Consider the following 20422-nt stretch of genomic DNA (forward strand, 5'->3'; position numbering starts at 1 on the left):
GATCTTCCCCATCTTCCTGGGCAGCAGGTCAGGCTGTTACCCTGGGGATCTCCTTTCAACAGGTGAGGTACCACATAGCAGGTACACTGGCCTCCTCTGGGGCCAAGCTGCGTGGGATGGAAGCAGGGCTCTGCTGTATGACTTCAGGCCAGACGCTCAGCCTCTCTGTGCCTTGGCTTCTGTGTTTGTAAGAGGAGCTGATGGCGGTGCCCAAAGCACAGGGTGTGGTGAGGCTGAGACATGTTGGTGACATGCTAGAGGTCGCCACTTGGTGTGCTGCAGGAAGATCTGGGGTTGGCCTCTGGGACCGTTGGATTCAATCCAGCAGCCGGGCCAGTGGTTTCCAGAGCCCACAGCCGTGTGCTGGAAAACTTTGGGTAAACCTTTCCATGGAAATCTCTAGCACTCTCCTGTGAACACTCCTTCTCACAGCCAGGACTGCAAGCAAGACAGAGACCCCGTGGGACCACCTGGCTGACGCTGAGCTGGTGAGGCCACCCGGCACTGTTATTAAACAGCCCGGCTGACGCTGCCAATCTGAGCCGAGCCAGGGATACATGACCTGGAGGTCTTTCTCCAGCTGTTTCTGCCTGGGTCAAGGCCTCCAGGGGTGGAGTGCTGAGGGTTTGGGCTTCTCTTCTTTGAAAGGGAGACACGGGAAAATGCAGAAGGAGGTGGTTTGGCAGGTGGACTGATTGAAGGAGGTGGGTTGTTTGACTGCTGTAAAGGGGGAGACCTTCGAGCTTGGCTATCCAATTCGGGAAACCTTGTTAGGAACGCAGACCCCCCAGGCCTGCCCCAGACTATGTATCGGAATCTGCTTTAATGGATCATTTCCACATTCATGTTTGAGAAGCTGCTTTGGCCTGGTCCTCTTCGGCCTGGGGAGGTTCCGGTTTCCTCTGGCTGTGTAGAGTTTCTATGGAGGTTTCAGAACTCAAGAGAGACAGAATCTCAGGTGCAAGTCAGATGGCTAAGCTCTAGCCCCCACCTTTGAGGGCTGCGTTGTCCCATGCAGGCAGCAGCCACTAGCTGCCCAGGGCTATTAACATTAAAGCTAAAGGCTGGACTTCCCTGGTGGTCCAGAGATTAAGAATCTGCCTGCCAGTGCAGGGAATGCGGGTTCCTGGTCTGGGAAGATCCCACACGCTGCAGAGCAGCTAAGCCCGTGAGCCACAGCTACTGAAGCCTGTGACCCTAGAACCTCCGCTCCGCAACAAGAGAAGCCATCACAGTGAGAAGCCCGCACACGCCAACTGTAGAATGGCCCCTGCTCGCCACAACTAGAGAAAGACCACGCCCAGCGGTGAGACCCAGTGCAACCAAAAAAATACAGAAAGAAAAAAAATTTTCAAAGTTAAATACAAGCCAGGTGGTGAAGGACAGGGAAGCCTGGCATGCTGCAGTCCACAGGGTTGCAAAGAGTCGGACGCGACTGAGTGACTGAACAGCAACAGCACAAACCAGTGGAGACAAAATACAGTGACTCAGTGACAAAGGCATGTCTCAGTGGTCTCAGTGGTCAGCAGCCACAGGTGGCCAGTGGCGATTGCAGAGTGAACGGTTCCATCATCATGGAACATTCTACGGGGCAGCGTGGGCGCAGTGGTCATTGGGTGGCCGCAGGTGATGGGTGCCCCACCCAGCCCTGCTCTCGCTGAATGGCAGCTTCCCTCTCTGGGTGGCGGGGAGGGTGGCGTGTATGGCCAACGTGCAAGTGACAGATGTGTGGGAACTCGGGACGGGGCGGGGGGTGAGAGCATGGGGGAGGGAAGCAGAGGCTTCAGGAAGCAGCTGCAGAAGAACATCTGGTGCAAAGTCAAAGCTGGAGTTAGTTATGGTGAGAAACACAGGGGGCATTTAGAAGTCATTTAGCTCAAACCCCACCCCACACCGAGCTTCCCCACCCCGTCTACTAGAGTAAGACCTAGAAGCTGGATTGAGGGGCAGCAGCCAGACCTACAGTTGGGTTTTGGACCCCAAGCCCAGTGATCCATTTGTTTGCTAGTGAGACAGTCAGACGGTGTGGGGGCTTTACCAGGAGGAGGGCATGTGTGGGGCTGGGGGCTGGGCGGCCGTGCAAGACGCCCCTTCTCAGAACCTGAGAACTTGCATCCGCTGATTCCTGCTGCCAGCCACAGAGTGAGCTTGGAGGTGGCTCCTGCTCCAGCCAATACCCCAGCCCTGGCTGACACTTTGACCACAGCCTTGTGAGACCCAGAGACAGAGGATCCAGTTAAGCCGCACCCTGACCCAGAGAAATGCGCTGGTTTAAAAATTAAGTTGGGGGCATTTGTAAAATGCATCAATAGATAATGAATATGTCCATCTTTATCGTCCATGAAGACTCACGCGCCACAGTTGAAGCTTTCTCCAGCTGTGATGTTGGAGAATACTCATGAGATTTCCCTTGGACTGCAAGGAGATCAAACCAGTCAATCCTGAAGGAAATCAGTCCTGAATATTCATTGGAATTCATTCCTGAAACTCGGATGCTTTGGCCACCTGATGTGAAGAGCTGACTCATTGGAAAAGACCCTGATTCTGGGAAAGATTGAAGGCAGGAGGAAAAGGGGATGACAGAGGATGAAGAGGTTGGATGGCATCACTGACTCAATGGATATGAATTTAAGCAAATTCTAGGAGATAGTAGAGGATAGGGAAGCCTGGCATGCTGCAGTCCATGGGGTTGCAAAGAGTCAGACATGACTTAGCAACTGAACAATATGTCCACAGGGGAAAAAGATTAATGAAGGAAGGCAAATTGGTCCTGGCAATCAAGCAGTGCAGTGAGGAGGCTGGTGGAGTTGCAGGAAGTGGAGAGAATGGAGGGGGACCTTGGATGAATGATTGGATCCTGCCAGGCACCCTCTCACGTGGGCCCCTAGGAACGGCCCTGAGGGCAGCTTCTGGGGATTTGTGGGTCCTTGGGTGGGGGATGGCTCTCCTAAATCTCTGCTCCCGGGGCCAGCTGGCTCTCACTCCACATTCTGTCCACATAGCTATAAATATTAAAAGGCACCAGAAGAGAGATTGGGAAATCAGGCTGTGGGCAAGATACTGCTTTGAGTGGGGAGAGAAAACGAGAATGAAATTTCTTTCCGTCCCTGCTCCGGTATGGTTAGTGCAAAAAGTGCTGTGGTGATAAGGAGTGGGAGGCTCGTGCCCTGCGGGCTCTGAGCGGAGGTAGTTCCGTGGGGGTCACCTGGAGAGGTTGGGGATGGGAACCACCTGGCCCTGGGTGCCAGCCTTCTTCATGAAGCTCCTGAGGCTTGGAGCCTCTCCCCAGAGCATCCCGGATTCCAGCTACTGAGCAGAACTCTGAACCAGCCCTGATGGTTCACACCGGGACAGAAATCAAAGATTTGTTTTTGTTGTTTAGTCACTAAGTCATGTTTGACATTTTGCGACCCCATTGGCTGTAGCCCGCCAGGCTTCTCTGTCCATGGGATTCTCCAGGCAAGAATACTGGAGTGGGTTGTCATTTCCTTCTCTAGGGGATCTTCCGACCCAGTGATTGAACCGACGTCTCCTACACTGGCAGGCAGATTCTTTATCGCTGAGCCACCGGGGAAACCCAAAAATCAAAGATAAGGTAAAATGAAATAAAATAAAAGCAAACAAAGTGCCCCACAGGTGTGGGCAGCGTTTGGGGCGCTCTCTATGACAGCCTTAGTTCTAGAGCCAGCAGAATCCAGCGGGCACTGCTGGTCTTTCTCTGCATCCACGTCTCCCCCAGAATCTTCTTTCCATCCACCCCCTTCTTTTGCATTCCTGCTGCCAGCATCCCATTTGCATACAGCGCCTCACCTCCCCTTCCAGTGATCTCAGTGGATTTATGATGGATCTTGCCTCCCTAGATCACTTCTTGGTTAGAAATTTTCCATTTGTCCAAAAGCACCAGTAGGAACCCCAAGTCCAAGAGTGTTGGCCAGACCCCAGGCCCTTGAGCAGCCCTTTCAACCACAGCCTGTGAGGCCCATACCCCTGAGCACCACCGCTCACCCCGTGACCCCCTCAAGCGCACGCTGAGCTCTGGTCTTCTCCCACACTTTCCGTGTGGCCTGGGAGATCCTCACCAGCCCTCAGCTGACATCCTTTCTTGCACAAATTCCACCCCTCCTTCAAAACCCAGGTCAAATCTTACCTCTCAGCAAATCCAACCTTGACATTTGAAGCCCTAAGCGCGTCCTCTTTCCTCTGAACTTTGATGCAATTTTAGCCTGTGCAGTTCATTTGTTAATTAATCATGCACTGTGCAGCCTTGAGACATTGTTTTTTTTTTTTTTTCTCTCTTCTAGCCTTGCACTGAGAGTTAACTCTTTGCTGTGTGTGCTGGGCTTAGTCACTCAGTCATGTCTGACTTTTTGCGACCCCATGGACTGCAGCCCACCAGGCTCCTCTGTCCACAGGGATTCTCCAGGCAAGAATACTGGAGTGGGTTGCCATGCCCTCGTCCAGGGGAATCTTTCCAACCCAGGGATCAAACCCAGGTCTCCCACATTGCAGGTGGATTCCTTACCATCTGAACCACCAGGGAAGCCCCTAACTCTTTGGGGGTCATTTAAATTTTGCTTGTTTACCCTGTGGCTTCCTGCCCTCTTGTGATCTCCTTGGAGGTGGATACCATGATTATGCCCCTTGGGCTCCCCCAGGAGCCCAGCCTCATACAGGGCCAGTCTGGGATGCGAGGGGTTTTTGTTGGATTTTATTTTCTCCTTCCACAGGTCCTGGGATACAGTCTGGCCCTAGTTTCTCCATTCGCTCATTCATTCATGATGTCGCCTTTTGGAAGTGGATGGTCGCCTTTTGGAAGACATCTTTTCATGCTTGTCCTTAAGTGGCATTTCCTTGGGATTCTGCCTGAGCTCTCTATTTTTCTCATAGTCCACCTGAGCCCCAAAGATTTGATGCTTTCGAACTGTGGTGCTACAGAAGACTCTTGAGAGTCCCTTGGACTGCAAGGAGATCAAACCAGTCAATCCTAAAGGAAATCAACCCTGAATATTTATTGGAAGGACTGATGCTGAAGCTCCAATACTTTGGCCACCAGGTGTGAAGAGCTGATTGATTGGAAAAGATCCTGATGCTGGGAAAGATTGAAGGCAGGACAACAGAGGATCAGATGGTTGGGTGGCATCACCGACTCAATGGACATGAGTTAGAGCAAACTCTGGGAGATACTGAGGGGCATGGAAGCCTGGCGTCCTGTAGTCCATGGGGTTGCAGAGAGTCAGACACACCTGAGTAACTGAACGACACCTGCCCCTGGGGAACCTCAGCCACATCCTCTTCCTCTGCTATAGCGTGCAGGCTGATGGCATCAGGATCCACCCCTCATTGCTCCCTGGCCCAGTTCCCCATGGAACCTCTTAAGCTGCACATCTCCAGAGTTCAGCCCCACGTCTTTCAGAGTCGGACTCTGCGACTGTTTCACTGGATGCATGAATAAATGAGTGAGTGAGTGAATGAAAGGCTTCTCTGCGCTGTGTCTCCATTTCCCAACCGGCTCAGGCTCCACCATTGCAGCCTGGCACCAAGTGCCCAGGAGCTGCTCAGCTTCTGTGTGCTCATCTCCTCCTCGACAGACTAACTCTTCTGTTCCAGGCAGCTGCCACTGTGTAGGCTCCTTATTCTTACTCCTAGGTGGCTTCTCTCTGTTTTAACTCTCCTCCAGGGGCTCCAGGCCTCCCTCTCCGCCGTCCTTCCCTCCCCGTCCATGTTCCAGCTGCCTACCGTTGCCCCTTTGGCCCCGTACGGATATTATGAGATGGGTGCTTCTCGGAGGTGATGTGTCTGGTACCCTCTCTTGCTCAGTGATGATAGATGGATGCTGGGGTGCTCCTGTTTCCTTCTTTCCTCCTCTTCTCCCTCATGTTGGGGTCCACGGTACCATCTGGGTTTAGAAACAATGCTCCTTGTCATCAGAATGAAGTGTGGAACCAGGTCCATCCCATCGCTCCACCAAAAGGATTCCCATTGGAGCAGCTGGTACCATTTCAAATGGATGAGTCACAGTTTCCTCAGGTGTTGAGTCTCCTGGTTGGGGGTGATGACATCCCCGCTGTGGGAAGAGGGCCGGGAGCCAGGTCCCAGCCTCCTTGTCTCCCTGCATGTTCATCAAGAAGGAAACAGCGCTGGCTTGGACTCCTGGATCCATCAGATCAAAGAGAGTTACTGGACCACTGTCCCCTACCCCGCTGGCTCCATGGCCCCTGCCTCCCTGGTTCCAGCCAGGTGTGCCTCAGAGCAGGGAGGGCAAGTGGGCTGCAGATTAGTGTCCCTACCCGGGAGGGCGAACCTCACTCCACGTCTGGGGACTAGGTTTGGCAGGACAAATGGCAACAAGGGCAGCATGAGAGAGACTGGGATTGAGGAAAGGACAGCTGTAGCATAAAGAGTGTAAAGAGCACGTGATCTGAAGTCAAAAGGATGGGATTCAAGCTCCACCTCTCCCCTCCCCACCTGGGGACTCTCTGTGTGACCTTGGAAAAGTCACTTATCTTCTCTGAGCTTCATTTGCCTCATCTGTCAACTGGCAAATCACAGTGCCTCCCTGAGGGGCTTCCCTGGAGGTCCCGTGGTTAAGGCTCCATGCTTTCACTGTAGGAGGCGTGGGTTCAATTCTTGGCTGGGGAAGATCCCACATGCTATGCCACCGAAAGTGAAAGGATTAAAAAAAAATATACCTCCCCATTAAGGGTGGCCATAAAAGATCAATGGGAGAAGGCACGTGGATGAATTTTACAAAAGCTCTCTGCATGCAAAGCATTTCCATCGTCCCAATCTCTGTCTCCTACCCGCTAAGATAGAAACCCACAGTGATATTTAGAGGCTTCTAGAACCAGATGAGGGTTGATGACTCCTGCCACCCAGCCTCTGGGGATGTGGAGCGAGGGGGGTGCTGGGGGGATAACACGGGGAAACCATACGTTCGTTCCCCTGTAGTGCAGGGATGGTGGGAGCAAAGACTGCCTCACCTGACTTTGCTGCTGTTTGTTATTCTTGGGCAGAAAGTCCTCCACCTGATTCTGCTTGAAGCAGAGCTGTCCGGGGTGATGCTGTGACAGCATGATGGATGGGGACCAGGCACGGCTTTCGACACCGCAGCACAGAGGCTGCATTCTTTATCTGGAGCCGCCGGCGGGAGGCTGCAAATAAGCTTTCCAGTTCCAGGGATCCCTGATAAAATTCCATTCCGGGCCCCGGAGACACAGGCTGGATTCAATCGCCCGGCAGACTGGGGAGGCGAGGGGCGTGTAGGGAGGAGTGCACTGCCTCTGGGGAAACGGTCCTGGAGCCCGGGGGTTCTCGCACCAGAATTCCGTAAAAGTCACCTGTCTGGGTCTGAGCAGAGACTCAAACCATCTCTGACACCCAATTGTCTTTTCCATTTGCAATTGCGGTGGGCCTTGCAGTAGCCCAGGAGGCCAGGCCCTCGGGGCTGGAGTCTCTTCCGTGTAATTGAGATGTGAGCCATCCCTCGGGGGACAGGTCCCAGGGAAGCCGCCACGGTGAATACCTCACCCCCAACCCCTCGGAGATTCTGAAAACGCTGGCTCAAACCTTCAGTGTTGTGCCTGCAGCCTCCCTGGGGACATTATCTGCGCAGAAATGGATATTAACCCAATCCACTGGCGTCAGGCATCTTGTGAGTTTAGTGAGACTTGAGGGGTGTAGGGGCGCCTCTCGAGCTTCCAGGCTCCCTGGGTCATGCCACCCCGCTGACCCCAGCTCTGCCTTTCTCCTCCATCCTTGCAGCCGACCACTCCTCCTGTGTCTCTACGAGGCGGCCATTCCCCCACCAGGCTCCTAGGACCCAGCTTCTATCTCGAGCAGCCTGACAGAGGCAGGTCTCTAAGAGGACTCTTCCGCCAACTGCTCAGAGAATGAGACAGCACCCCTCTTGCCGTACAATCTAATAGTTATCATGCAGGCAGCTGTCCTGCCGCCGGCCAGGCGCGGTTGTGTGGGATTTTCACATAGGGACCCATTTGGTCCTCTTGGTGACACGGCGCTCTCCTTGCCCCATTTTGCAGAGGAGAAAACCAAGCCACAGGTGAGTTGAGTCCCATGGTGAAGGTCACACAGTGAACCAGACATCTGGCTCAGGTCCTCCCGTCATGACCATTACCCTGGATGCAGATGGGCCCCTGTGAGTGCTCCCCCAGCCAGCAGCGCCCTGGGAGCCCCTTCTAGAGGAGGCAAGAGACCCTGGCAGACCCCAGTCACATCCTGGTTCCGATTTAAGAACTTTGTTCCCAGCCATCCCACAGGGCATCGCTTCCGAGGGCAGTGGCTCCCCAGGTCAGGGCTGAGTGGCCTGAGTTTGCACCCAGTCCTGGCTCCTTGAGGCTTTCCAGGCGGCTCAGTGGGAAAGAACCCACCTGCCAACACGAGGGACATGGGTTCAATCCCTGGGCGGTCAGGAAGATCCCCTGGAAAAGGGAACGGCAGCCCACTCCAGTATTCTTGCCTGGGCAGTTCCATGGACAGAGAAGCCTGGCGGGCTAGCGAAGGCCATGTGAAAACACAAGGAGAAGCCAAGGACAGAGGCCTCGAGGAAACCAGCGTGCTGACGCCTCGATCGTAGGCATCCAGCCTCCAGAACTGTGAGAAAATGCATTTCTTACAATGCATTTTTTTTTTTAAATAAATGAGAAACAGAGAATTGAAAATCTCATCCAGTCCACATAAGGACTAATATTGAAGTGCTCCCAACGGGGTTGTTGATCCTAAGAGACAGGCTGGGAGGAGACAGGAGTAGGAGGGGACGGGAAGGGCGTCTTAGGTGGCCCAGCCCGTGGTGCTTTGTCAGGGCAGCCATTATCAACCCCAGCGTCTCAACAGCTGGCTGGGCTGGTGGGCTGCAACAAGTGGGTGGAGAGAGGGGACGGCCTGCCCTCCTAGCAAGATGCCAGTTTGGCTCCTCCTGGGGTCGGAATGAAAACCAGAAGAGGACTGGTGGGGAATTAGGACTTGGGCAGGGTCTGCAGGAGCTGGAAAACCGTCGTGTGATGCCAGAGCCCGCACCCTACCTAGGTTCACCCTGCCAGGAAGGGTCTGCTCAGCCCCGCCCACCACACCTCCCCTCCCCTCTCTCAGACCCTCCGGAAGGAGGAGGGAGTAAAGCCTTTCCTTCCCGTTTCTTCCATGTCCATCTTGAGGAGCTAGCTGTCTGGCTCTGCCGGTCTCTTTCCTAGACAGCGCCTCCTCCAGGTGCCCGTTCTCCATCCGTACCCCTGGCCTTTGCCAACCCAGCTCTGGTTCCTCCTTCCCTCGGCGTCCTCTTCCAGCTTGAGCCTGTCCCCTCATCTCGTCCAGCCCGTCCAGCTCATCCACACCTTCCACACCATCCACATCCCTGACATGTCACGTCCCCTGGTCCCCTGGTGAGTCTGTCTCCCATCGGTTCATCTCTGACTCACAAGCGAGTGTAGGAGTTCCGTCTCCTTCCAGGGGAATGTGCCCGTCTTCCTCCTGCACGTGGGGACTCGGGGCGAGTTCTTCCGGCTCGGTTGTGCGTGGAGCCTGGTGCCCCTTGATGGGGTCTATGGGGCACCCTTCCCGTCTCCTCCTACTCCTGTCTCCTCCCGGCCTGTCTCTTAGGATCAACAACCCAGTTGGGAGCACTTCAATATTAGTCCTTATGTGGACTGGATGAGATTTTCGATTCTGTTTCTCATTTATTTAAAAAAAAAACAACAAAAAAACGTGTTCAGCAACATTCCCCGCTCTGTTCTCTCCAGGACTGGGAAGGAATCAAACATTTTCTTATTTTCTCTCTCGAACATAAATTTTGTGTAAATTGTTTTCGCCGCTTCCTCCTCCTCGTCCTCCTTCTCCCCTCCCTTCTCTCCCTGAGCCTCCCCGTCTTCCTTCCTCTCCTCCTCCTGCTCCTTCTCTTTTCTGATATTCTGAAGGTCAGTGGCCTCATATGGAAAAGAGAGTCTCCAGTTCAACAAACAGACTATAGGTTCCCATCTGTTTCTCAAACACGTGCAGTTGCGGTCATTCCGATGTTTCCTGCAGGGAAGGGGGCAGGGCAGAGGAAGAGGGTGGTGGAGGAGCTCGGACCCAGGCCCTGGGCCCCCTGGACTCCCTAGGGCGTCTCCACTTGTCCCTCTGTCCCCGCAAGTCAGAGCCCTCCCGCCCATTCATAGCCCGCGGCCTGGGCCTAGATCCTGGCCCCTGGAGCCCGCACCCCACTGGGCCGTTCTCTGACCTCTGACCCTGCTGGCACACACCCCCTCCTCCTGACTCAGCTCCGAGCTCACTCCCTGGGTGCCCCTCCACCTGGATGTGGCTCCAGTGGCTCTCCACAGAGACAAAGCCACCACCTTCTCCTAAACCATCCTCCCCAGGGAAGCAAACCGCTTGTCCTCCTGGTTGCCTGACCCTGGCCAGGCCCCTGCCTTCTCCCTTCATTAGAGGTGACAGAAACTCCCATCTCCCTTGATGGAAAGTTTCAAAGAGGTTGAAAGGGTTTCCTGCCTTTCCCCCCGGAGCCCCGCGGAAAGGAGGAGACCAGGGAGGCCAGCAGAGGATGCTGGTGGTGCTCTGGCCTTGGGTCCTCAGAAAGGACCAGATGGGGGCTGCGGGATCTGGGAAGGGGGTGCTCCCGGATCAAACCAGAGGATGCTCCCACTCCGCCCCCGGCCCACGGGGTAGCACACCTCCCAGCCTCCAGGCGCTCAGGCTCTCCCCACAACCCCCCACCACCCGCCGTCACTGGCTCGGCACAGTCACACCGCGCCCGGACAGGGGATGCAATCAGACTCTCAGCTATTAGTCCCCAAGTGGTAATTGAAGTGGTCTGATTGGACCCATCTATTAGGCCCGGGGAGCTGTGGGGAGACGGCTCCCAGAGCATTTCCTCCGCCTGCTAATCTATCTGTCTGGCATTTTATCTGGAGCCCAGAGCCCATGCTTGAGCACCCAGGCATTTTACGGTATTATTATTACTTAGCACTTATAACGCACTTCATCAATGAGAGGGCCGGGCGGCCGTGGCCGGAACGATAAAGCACGGGGCTTCGATACAGATAAGGATCTCGCTCGGGCCTGTGTAATATTTGATGCCTGTGTCTTTGGTCTGTGTGTCTGGTTATTAGTTATGTCTCCTCAAGGAGAAAACCAATCCTCTTTCTCCTGATAAATGGGAGCCGGGTGGGCGGGAGGCTGGGGGTGGGGAAGGACACACTCAGGGGAGATCTTAGCGAGGGTCGCCCAGAAGCTGGCCTGGGACAGGACACTCAGTTCGAGGAGCGTCTCTGGGAGGTGACCCCAGGACCAGGAGGGGCGGGAGCCGATACTGGGTGCTATGCTGTCGGGAAGGTCATTGCCATGAACAAAGGGCGTTCAACTCCACGGCGGAAGTGAGGAGATGGTGAGGAGCACCCCAAAGTCATTCCGCCCCAAGGATCGAGGGAGCTAGAACTTCTGTCCTCGGATTCCGAGCTGATATTGGCTGGGCTACTCCCAAGGGCATTAGCTCCCAGCCGTTTGACCTTGGACCCTGCGTGTGCTAAGAGAATCCCCAGCTGCGGACTCAAAGATGCTGGTCCAGTGGGTACCCAGGAGATGGCAGGGTGCTGGCAGGGCTTGATGGATGGGCTTCGGGGTCTGGAAAAAGGAGTTTGATCGAAGGCCCAGGAGAGGGGCCTTCTTCCCTCCTCCTCTCCTGCCAGCCGTGACGGTCCCCGTGAGTCTATAGGTTGATCCTGACCCGATATCGTGGTAGCCGGTGCTATACCAGGGCCCCCACCCAGCTGCTGCCCCTTTCCGGATCCTGCCACAAGTGGCGGGTTCAAGCAAAGGTAGAGAGTGGTTTAGGTTCAAATGCCAGTCCTGGCACCTCTGGAGGTAAAACCCTGGCAAGTGGCTTACTGTCTGCGACCCTCGGTGTCCTGACCTGTGAGGTGGGGGCAGCACCTCCCTGCATGATTATTTTTGAGGATGAATAAGGTACTGTCCACAGAGCACCTGGTCCTATTCCCGCCACAAGACTCCATGCGTTCTAAGTTGCCTCAGTCCTGTCCGATTCTTTGTGACCCCGTGGACTGCAGCCCACCAGACTCCTCTATCTGTGGGATTTCCCAGGCAAGAATACTGGCGTGGGTTGCCATTTCCTTCTCCAAAGGGTTGCATGCATGCATGCTAAGTCACTTCAGTTGTGTCCAGTTCTTTGTGACCCCATGGACTTCAGCCCGCCAGGCTCCTCTGTCCATGGGATTCTCCAGGCAAGAATACTGGAGCGGGTTGCCATGCCCTCCTCCAGGGGATCTTCCCAACCCAGGGATCAAACTCGAATCTCTTATGTCTCCTGCATTGGCAGGAGGGTTCATTTGCCACTCTCGCCACCTGGGAAGACCAGCACAAGTCCATTTCCTTCCCTCTTGACCGCTTGCCCCCATCCCCACCCAGGACCTCACTTCCTGTTTGGAATATTTTGACTTACAAGAATTTCTTCCGATGCTCACATTCGCTGGAGTGGGTGAAGGACTCCCCACCTCCAGGACACTTTCCACGCTTTCCATGCAGAAGGCAGGACACGCCCTTTACTGGATCCTCAGACAGCCTCCTGCCTGATGCCTGTGGTTGAAAACATCCCTGTACTCACCAGGCCAGGGCAGAGCCGCAGGGCATCCCCTGAGGGGCCAATGGATGCAAAAATGTAAATATCTTTCTAAAACTCCTTCCCTTTCCTGCAGATGTGGGAGTCAGGCACTACTGCTCGGGGCTTGAGGTTCTTCTTCAAAGGGCATCCCCCATAGGCAGATGGAAAACTTGCTAGGAAAAGCTTTTTATTTTTTTCTTACATATTTTTTCTCCTTCGCAGAATTCTTGCTGCTGTCTCAACCCGTAGCTTCCACAGAGCAATCAGGGAACCAGACATCTCCTGCTGCCTGGGGGCACCTCCTGCAGGAAGTCTTCCCTAATTATCTCCCCGCCTCCAGCATCCCTTCTCTGCCTTCTCTTCTGCCTCTCTGGTTTGCAGGCTTCTGGCGGCCATATGTTTGACTTGCGGGGGTGGGGGGGTTGCTTTTAAGGTCTGAAAAGTGTGTGTGTAGTGGAGAAATTGACATCTATCTCTCCAGAGAGATGAGAGGGTCTCGGAGGACGGGAATCGGGCCCCATGCTTCCTCTGATCCTCCTGCGGGACCCGATGGATCCAAGGCCTGGGGGCAGGGGCCGCTGCTGCCCACTGACCAGGCAGGTGAAGCCGAATCTGAGCCCACCACGAAGCTGCCTCCCCAGCCCAGGCAGGAGACTCCAGGCAGGAGCCGGTGTCTCTGAAGCAGAAGGGATCCATCAGGGCTGAAGGGGCTGGCAGCCCTTCATCATATTAAAGAGCAATTCAGTGCAGATTAAGAGGACACAGCATCCTTTCTCTTGGGCTTGGGGAAACCATCCATCCTCCTGGAGCCTCTGGGCGGGGGGCAAGTGGTGGAGCTCTGGGCAGGGAAGGGAAAGGACTCAGGGAGCCTCGTGGGGTTGTGCCTGGAAATGAGGCCCAGTGGGTGTGGCTCTGCTCTGGTCCCCTGCCAGATGCTCAGCACCGGGTTTCCTGCCTGAGGCCATCTCCTCAGTCAGAGTCCCTCAGATGCTCAGGGGCCCTGGTTCTTTCATCTTAAGTTGCGGCACACGGGACCTCCAGTCTTCGCTGCAGTGCACAAACAATTCGCTGTGGCATGTGGGATCCAGTTCCCAGACCAGGGATGGAACCTGGGCCCCTCTGCATCGGGAATGCTGAGTTCCAGCCGCTGGACTGCCAGGGAAGTGCCAGCCCCGGTTCTTTCTTAAGATCAACTTCCTACTCCTTCCAAGGTCCGGAGCCGGGCTCCGTCTGGGACCCTGCCAGCCATCTACCTCCTTCGTCTGCCCTTCCCACATCACCAGCAACCAGGGCTCAGCCGTACCTTGGGGGAGGACCACCTCTCCCGGTGGGCTGGCTGGGGAGGAGGAGGCAGGGATACCCTACGTACACCGTTCTTTGGAGGAGGGCATGTGAGCAGCCTGAAGCTGGGCGCTGCACCGAGCAGGCGGAGCGGGGCTGTGGGAGAGCTCTGCTCAGGAAAGGAAGGGCAGAGAGGAGGGAGTGGGCATTTGTGGATGCCCCTCTGTGCTCCCACCTCCAGGCCAGGCCCCTTTCATGCGTCATCTCCTCATGTAAGTCTAGCAGGGTGCTCAGGGGCTTGAGCTGGTGAGTCGACAGAGCTGGGGTAGAATTCTAACTCCCTGGTCTCTGCCTGGGCGGCCCTGGGTTAGTGGTTTACCCCACCTAAGCCGCAATGTGCTCACCTGTGGCTATTGTTTAGTCACTAAGTCGTGTCTGACTTTCAGACTCCTGCCAGGCTCCTCTGTCTGTGGGATTTCCCAGGCAAGAATACTGGCGTGGGTTGCCATTTCCTTCTCCAGGGGATCTTCCCAACCCAGGGATTGAACCTGCGTCTCCTGCATTGGCAGGCAGGTTCTTCAGCACTGAGCCACCTGGGAAGCCCGTGTTCATCTGTAAAGGGTGACTAATAACATTCCCCGCTCCAAAGATTAAATGAGGTCCTATGTCTAAAGCTCCTAGCAGCTGTCCCGACACGTGGACACACCCCTTAAATGGGAGCTCCATCCGTTATCAGCACCCCTGTGATGTAGAACTCACTGCCTTTATTCCTGCTGAAGGTAGCCGGGGCTCTGAAATATTCAGGCTCTCACAAGGCCATTGAGTTAAAGGCTGGCAGGCTGAGATCCGGCCCAGGCCTCTCAGACATCCTTCAGCCTCCGCGGGGAAAAGAGATAAATGAGCCCAGGCCTTGAGAGGTGCCCGCCTGCCCAGCCTCGTGGCAAGGGCAGAGAGGCACGGCGGCCAAGCTCCTGGCAGCTGACGCGGCGGGGCGGGGCCCTGCCCTGGGAGTCGGAGGAGAAGCCCCTCCCGAGTGGGCCGGGATGTGGACGGGGCTCTGCTCCCAGGGCTGCAGACGTCTCACCTTGTGCTGGGGGGGCTCTGTCCTTCAGCGGCCCAGGGAGGGGGTGGCAGCGGGAAGGATGGTGAGGCGGGAGGGCTGGGGGCTGCGGGCCCCGCACCCGCTCCCTCCCTTGCGGCAGAACCGACTCTGGATAAACAATTACAGTCTATTTACCTCAGACCATATGGCGCTGGGAAACAGGTGTGCAGGTAATGAAGAGCCCGGCTCCAATTAAGCGTCTGGGAACCCGGCCGGATTCCTGCTGAATCTTTTGCTTGGGCTGAGGCCCACTTACAAATGAGAGCTAAATGGGACCGCGGCTCAATAGAGGCAGAAATGGAAGCCCAGAGGCACCCGAGATGCTGGGCTGGATGACACGGGTGTTGGAGAGGGTGCGGGTGGGGGTAGTCAGGGTTCCCCCTCCCCGCCCCGATCTGGCGGGGAAGGCAGACCTCGCCTGGGGCCCTTGTGGCAGCACCAGTGTGTCTGGGAGTCGTGAAGGGAGACAGTCCTTGGCAACGCCCACCTGGTACCTGCATCGATGGGGACGGGGGGTGGGGCGCAGAGCGGGGACTTGGCACCCCACCAGACTCTTTCAGCCTGCCCCCTCGCCAAGCACCTTAGGTCTCCTCCGCCTGAGTTCCAGAGCAATTGATACATTTGTTGAAGGCTTGCTATGTGCCAGGCCCTGAGCTAAGCACACACACACAGAGGAACCAAATAGACAAAGGCCTTGGCTCCACTGGGTTCATTTTACGAGGATGGAGATTTCAGGCATTTTAGTAAAGAGCCCACCTGCCAATGCAGGAGATGTAAGAGATGTGAGTGCGATCCCTGGGTCGGGAGTATCCCCTGGAGAAAGGCGTGACCACCCACTCCAGCATTTTTGCCTGGAGAATCCCATGGACAGAGGAGCCTGAAGGGCTACAGTCCGTAGGGTTGCAAAGAGCTGGACACGACTGGAGAGCCTCAACATGCACACACACGCAGGGGGATGGAAGGACAACCCACAAGTCAGAGGGCGAAAATGAGGTCCTTTCAGGGAGCAGTGAGTCCCGCAGGGAAAGCCAGTCCTTTCTTGCTGGTTGATCTCCTTGCTATCCTTGTGGGTCCAGCTCCAGGGCCCTCTATTGGGATGTTTCCCTGAGGCCTCCAGTGGTCAGTCCTCACCTCCTCTAGGCCCCCGGCCATGCCTGTCCCCACTCTGATCGCTCTAGTGGCCTTGTAAACAGCTACTGCCATGTCCCTCTCCCCCCAAGACACTGACTCTCTCCAGGGCAGGGCGAGTGTCCAGCTCATGGCCATTTCCAGAGCACGCTGCAGGGCTAGGCAGGCAGGAAGAAGGTCTGGGGAGTGATGAGCCAGATGGTCCAGACCCCACCCCCATTTCCAGCCTCCCAGGAGGTTTGTCTGACCTGCTGAGAAGACACCACTCCAGCCTGGACTGAGACAGTGGACAAACCACGACTCTGGAAGGTGTCCAGCTGTGGGGAGGGACCTCAGTGCCCCCTCTGATCACAGAGCTGGGCAAGGTGCCCCTCACCATGCTGCAGGCTGAGCCTGAAGGAAGATGAACAGCTCCTGTCCCTACGGCGGGCTGATGGGAGGCGGACGGGGGCACATGTTCCGATGAATCTCTCGTGTCAGATTTTACTGCAGAGCAGTGAGGCCGTGCGAAGCAGGGGAGGCGGAGGAGGCATCATTTCTTCTGGAAGCCCCGGCTGGAGTGGCTGGTGAGGAGGGAGAGCCAGAAACGGAGATTTTTCATGCCCTTCTGCCTGCTTAATATTTTCACTTTCTTCTAATCTTGGATTTATGCCTCGCTTTGGGACTTGCCAAATCAAAATCAGCCCCTTTCCCAATCTCCCTGTTGGGAAGAGGGAATGTCCTCTCCCCAATGCTGTGGTCCCACTCTTGCCCCCCTGGGTCCCACTCCATCCTTCCTCGAGGATGCTGGCCCCATCCACACACAGGGCTCTCGCCAGCTCTGTCTGATTATAGAGAGGACGCCTTCCCTTGGAAACACACAGCTGCGCTGCGGGAAATAGATGGCAGATAATTCTAGGGGAGATGCAGGTTTCAGATGAGGGGCTTGCACTCTTTCTGGGGGCACAAGGTTTTCAGAGCCAGGATTCTGGGAAGCTCCAGGATCCAGCCTCCCTTCTGAACACGGAAAGCAGGGAGCAAAGTAAATGGTTTTTGAGGCGGGAAACAAATTGGATTTTTAAAAAATGTTCCGGTTCTAATGATCGGAGGGGTTATTCATAATCCTGGAGTAGAAAGTATGTCTTGAAATCCATGTTTTGCGTTGACAGCTTCTCCCTAATGGGCAAGATCTCACACACGATAGGGTCATAAAACACGGAGCTCTGGCTGGCCCTGTCGCTTGTCTGATCTGGAAAGCGACTCTCTCAGCAGCAGGCAGAGAGTGTGGGGCCAGGGTCTCCTACCCCACCCCCTACCCTGCTGGTCCAGGCTTTGAGACTTTCCCCCCGACAAACCCCCAGCGGGTGAAGGTGGGGAGGGGAAGGAGGGAGCAGCGAGTAGAGCCCTTGATGCAGAATAATCCTTGAAGACAGAAGTTTACAGAATGTCCGGATGGTCTACAGAACACAGATCTCCTGGCTGCTTTGCAGGAGAGAATTTCATGTTCAAGACAGTCCTGTAAGTTAGGAAATGCCACCTAACCTGTCCCCTGTGTGACACAGAGTCACAGCGGCTCCGAGCATGGTCAGAGCTGCAAGGAGTCTCTCATTTAAAAAAACAAAAAAAACAAAAAACACGTAGTTTGACTCAACCCAATGGTTCCCAATGTGTTTGACAATGAGCCCCGTGTTGACACAGCCCCCAAAGGACATTCTTCGGAATCAGCGTTCCCGGAACCCACAGCGGTCACAGCCGTATTATCGTTGTTGTTCAGTCGCTACGTTGCGTCTGCCTCTTTGTGACCCCATGGACTGTAGCCCACCAGGCTCCTCTGTTAATGGGATTCTCCAGGCAAGAATACTGAAGCGGATTGCCTTTTCCTCCTCCAGGGGATCTTCCTGATCCAGGGATTGAACCGGCATGTCCTACATTGGCAGGGAGATTCTTTACCATTCAGCCACCAGGGAAGCCCCAGCCTTATTATTGGGTTGGCCAAAAAGCTCGTTTGGGCTTTTCACAGGATATGAGATGACACAGAAAAACCCAGACAAGCTTTGTGGCCAGCCCAGTAGCTCCCAGAACCCTGGGATGGGCAGCTTAGGCAGCAGAAACGTATTTTCTTACAATTCTGGAGGCGGGACAACTGAGACCAAGATGAAGGCAGAATTGCCTCCTTCTCAGAGGTCTGTCACTTGGCTTGTGGATGATCGCCTTCTGTCTGTCCCCGTGTGAGTGTGTCGGTATGTCCTCTTCTGAAAAGGACCCTAGTCCTACTGGGTCAGGGCCCATCCGTATGACCTTGTTTTGACTCAGTTACCTCTTGAAGGTCCTATCTCCAGATGCAGTGACATTCTGGGGTCCTGGGGGTTAGGACTCCACCATGCAAAGTTGGGGGGCACCATTCATCTCATAACAATGGCAATGGATCTCGGCATTAGGACCGGAAACTTGGTCATTGATGGAATACTGAAGGGGGTAGGGGAGAGAGGTGGGTGCCCTGGCAGAAGGGACTGGTGCCATCCCACTTACGCCTTCTAACACACAGCAGTGACGTTGACAGTAGCCGCTTGTGTGAGGCACTAACAGATACACTGTCCTTTAAGAAAGGGAGAGTGTTAGTCACTCAGTCGTGTCTGACTCTTCGTGACCCCATGGGCTGTAACCCACCAGGCTCCTCTGTCCATAGCATTCTCCAGGCAATACTGGAGAGGGTAGCCATTCCCGTCTCCAGGGGATCTTCCCAACTTGGGGATCGAACCTGGGTCTCCCGCATTGCAGGCAGATTCTTTACCATCTGAGCCACCAGGGAAGCCTGGAGGGAGGTCCCATTATTATTACCACTGAACAGAAGAAGACATCTGTGCTCACAGAGGTTCTGTCACTGGTTTGAGGTCAGCCAGAAAACAGTGGAGTGGAGGAGCCCAGATGGGCTTAAAGAACCAGATGTGAGGACCAGGGTCAGCTGGGTCTCCCCTGTGCCCTGAGATGGATATGGCTGTAGCTAGCAGCAGAGGCAAGCGCCATCTCAGAGCAGCTCAGAGGCCCTGCCACCCCTGAGCCCCAGCACCCACGTGCGTGATAAGTCGTTTCAGGCATGTCCGACTCCGTGTGACCGCATGGACTGTAGCCTGAAAGGCCCTTCTGTCCGTGGGATTCTCCAGGCAAGAATACTGGAGGGGTTGCCAAGCTCTCCTCCAAGGGAATCTTCCCCACCCAGGAATCGAAGCTGTGTCTCTTGCATCTCCTGCATTGGCAGGCCGGTTCTTTACCACTGGCCTCACCTGGGAAGCACAATAGGTGGCATTAATTCTGATGAGGCTGGCACATGCCGGGGTCCACACTCTCTTTGCCAGCTTGGATGGAGAGCTGTCCTGGAGCTTCTCAAGGGGTTTCAGATGAGCCTGTCCTGCCGGATGCTCTAGGCACCTAGCCATTAGAGCCGGGAGCCCGCCAGGAAGAATAAGCCAGAGAGTTCTTGGCTGTTGCACGGACCAGACCAGGTTAGAGAGGTAGAGAAGACAGAACACAGAGCTACACCAGGCCTGAGTTCATGGAGACTGAGACACGGGGCACCTGATGGTTAGCATCCCCCAGGAAAGAGAAACTCAGGGCGGTGGGAGCAGGGAGATGGCAGGCCTGTGGCAGGGGAGGGCGGTGATTTAGCAGCGCCCGGGAGCCAGCAGACTCGTGCTGTCCTGGCCCGTCGTGGCCAGCGCACCTGCTATTTGTCTCCTCGAGCCTCTTGGCAAGTTTCCGGCCAGGCCTGTTTTTCATTGATTCTTCTTCCTGGTACCTGGACAAAGTGCTCGTGGCTCACTGTCCCCACCCCCACCAACTCACCAGGCACGCTGGCTGGGGACATTAGTCCAACATGCTTGACAAAGGAGGCGCAGGGTTGTTTGGAGGCATAGACGGGAATTCTAGGCCGAGCCCCCAGTTCTGAGCTGAGGAGCCTGGGCAGGTGGACTTTCCCTGAAGCTCACCATTTTATTTTATTATTTTTTACTGGCCAAGTGGCACCTTAGTTCTCTGACCTGATATCAAATCCACACCGCCTGAAAGTGCAGTCTTAACCACTGGACTGCGAGGCCAGTCCCAAGGTCATCGTCTTAAATGGGGCTAAAGAGTGAATGTCAAGGTCACTGTGAAGGTCCGATTGAAGGGGAGGTAGAAGCTGCCCAGGAGAAGACTGACTTCTGCCCAGTGGGGTCACCTGGGCTTCGGGCAGGTTACACTGAAGACATGTTGGAGGACGCCAGGATGAGATCTTACCTGGAGAAGAGGAGATGCATCGAGACCATGTCTTTAAATAT

At 55.3% G+C, this 20422-nt stretch overlaps 1 long non-coding RNA gene across 2 annotated transcripts; it reads right to left on the reverse strand.

Moving 5' to 3' along the window:
• Window positions 1–9661: 9661 nt before the first annotated feature.
• Window positions 9662–15131, reverse strand: LOC147350993 (uncharacterized). Of its 2 annotated transcripts, none has more exons than XR_015146816.1 (3): window positions 14985–15131; window positions 12461–12651; window positions 9662–10026 (listed from the first exon to the last, which is right to left on the reverse strand). It is a non-coding gene; the product is annotated as an uncharacterized LOC147350993 (long non-coding RNA). The 2 variants fall into 2 exon arrangements; XR_015146817.1 differs by having other exon boundaries at window positions 12461–12594; window positions 14985–15116.
• Window positions 15132–20422: the final 5291 nt, after the last annotated feature.

The sequence above is a fragment of the Bos grunniens genome, chromosome 19 (assembly GCF_055505025.1).
Source record: "Bos grunniens cultivar Pamir isolate PY7600 chromosome 19, Bosgru_T2T1.0, whole genome shotgun sequence".
NCBI lineage: Eukaryota > Metazoa > Chordata > Mammalia > Artiodactyla > Bovidae > Bos > Bos grunniens.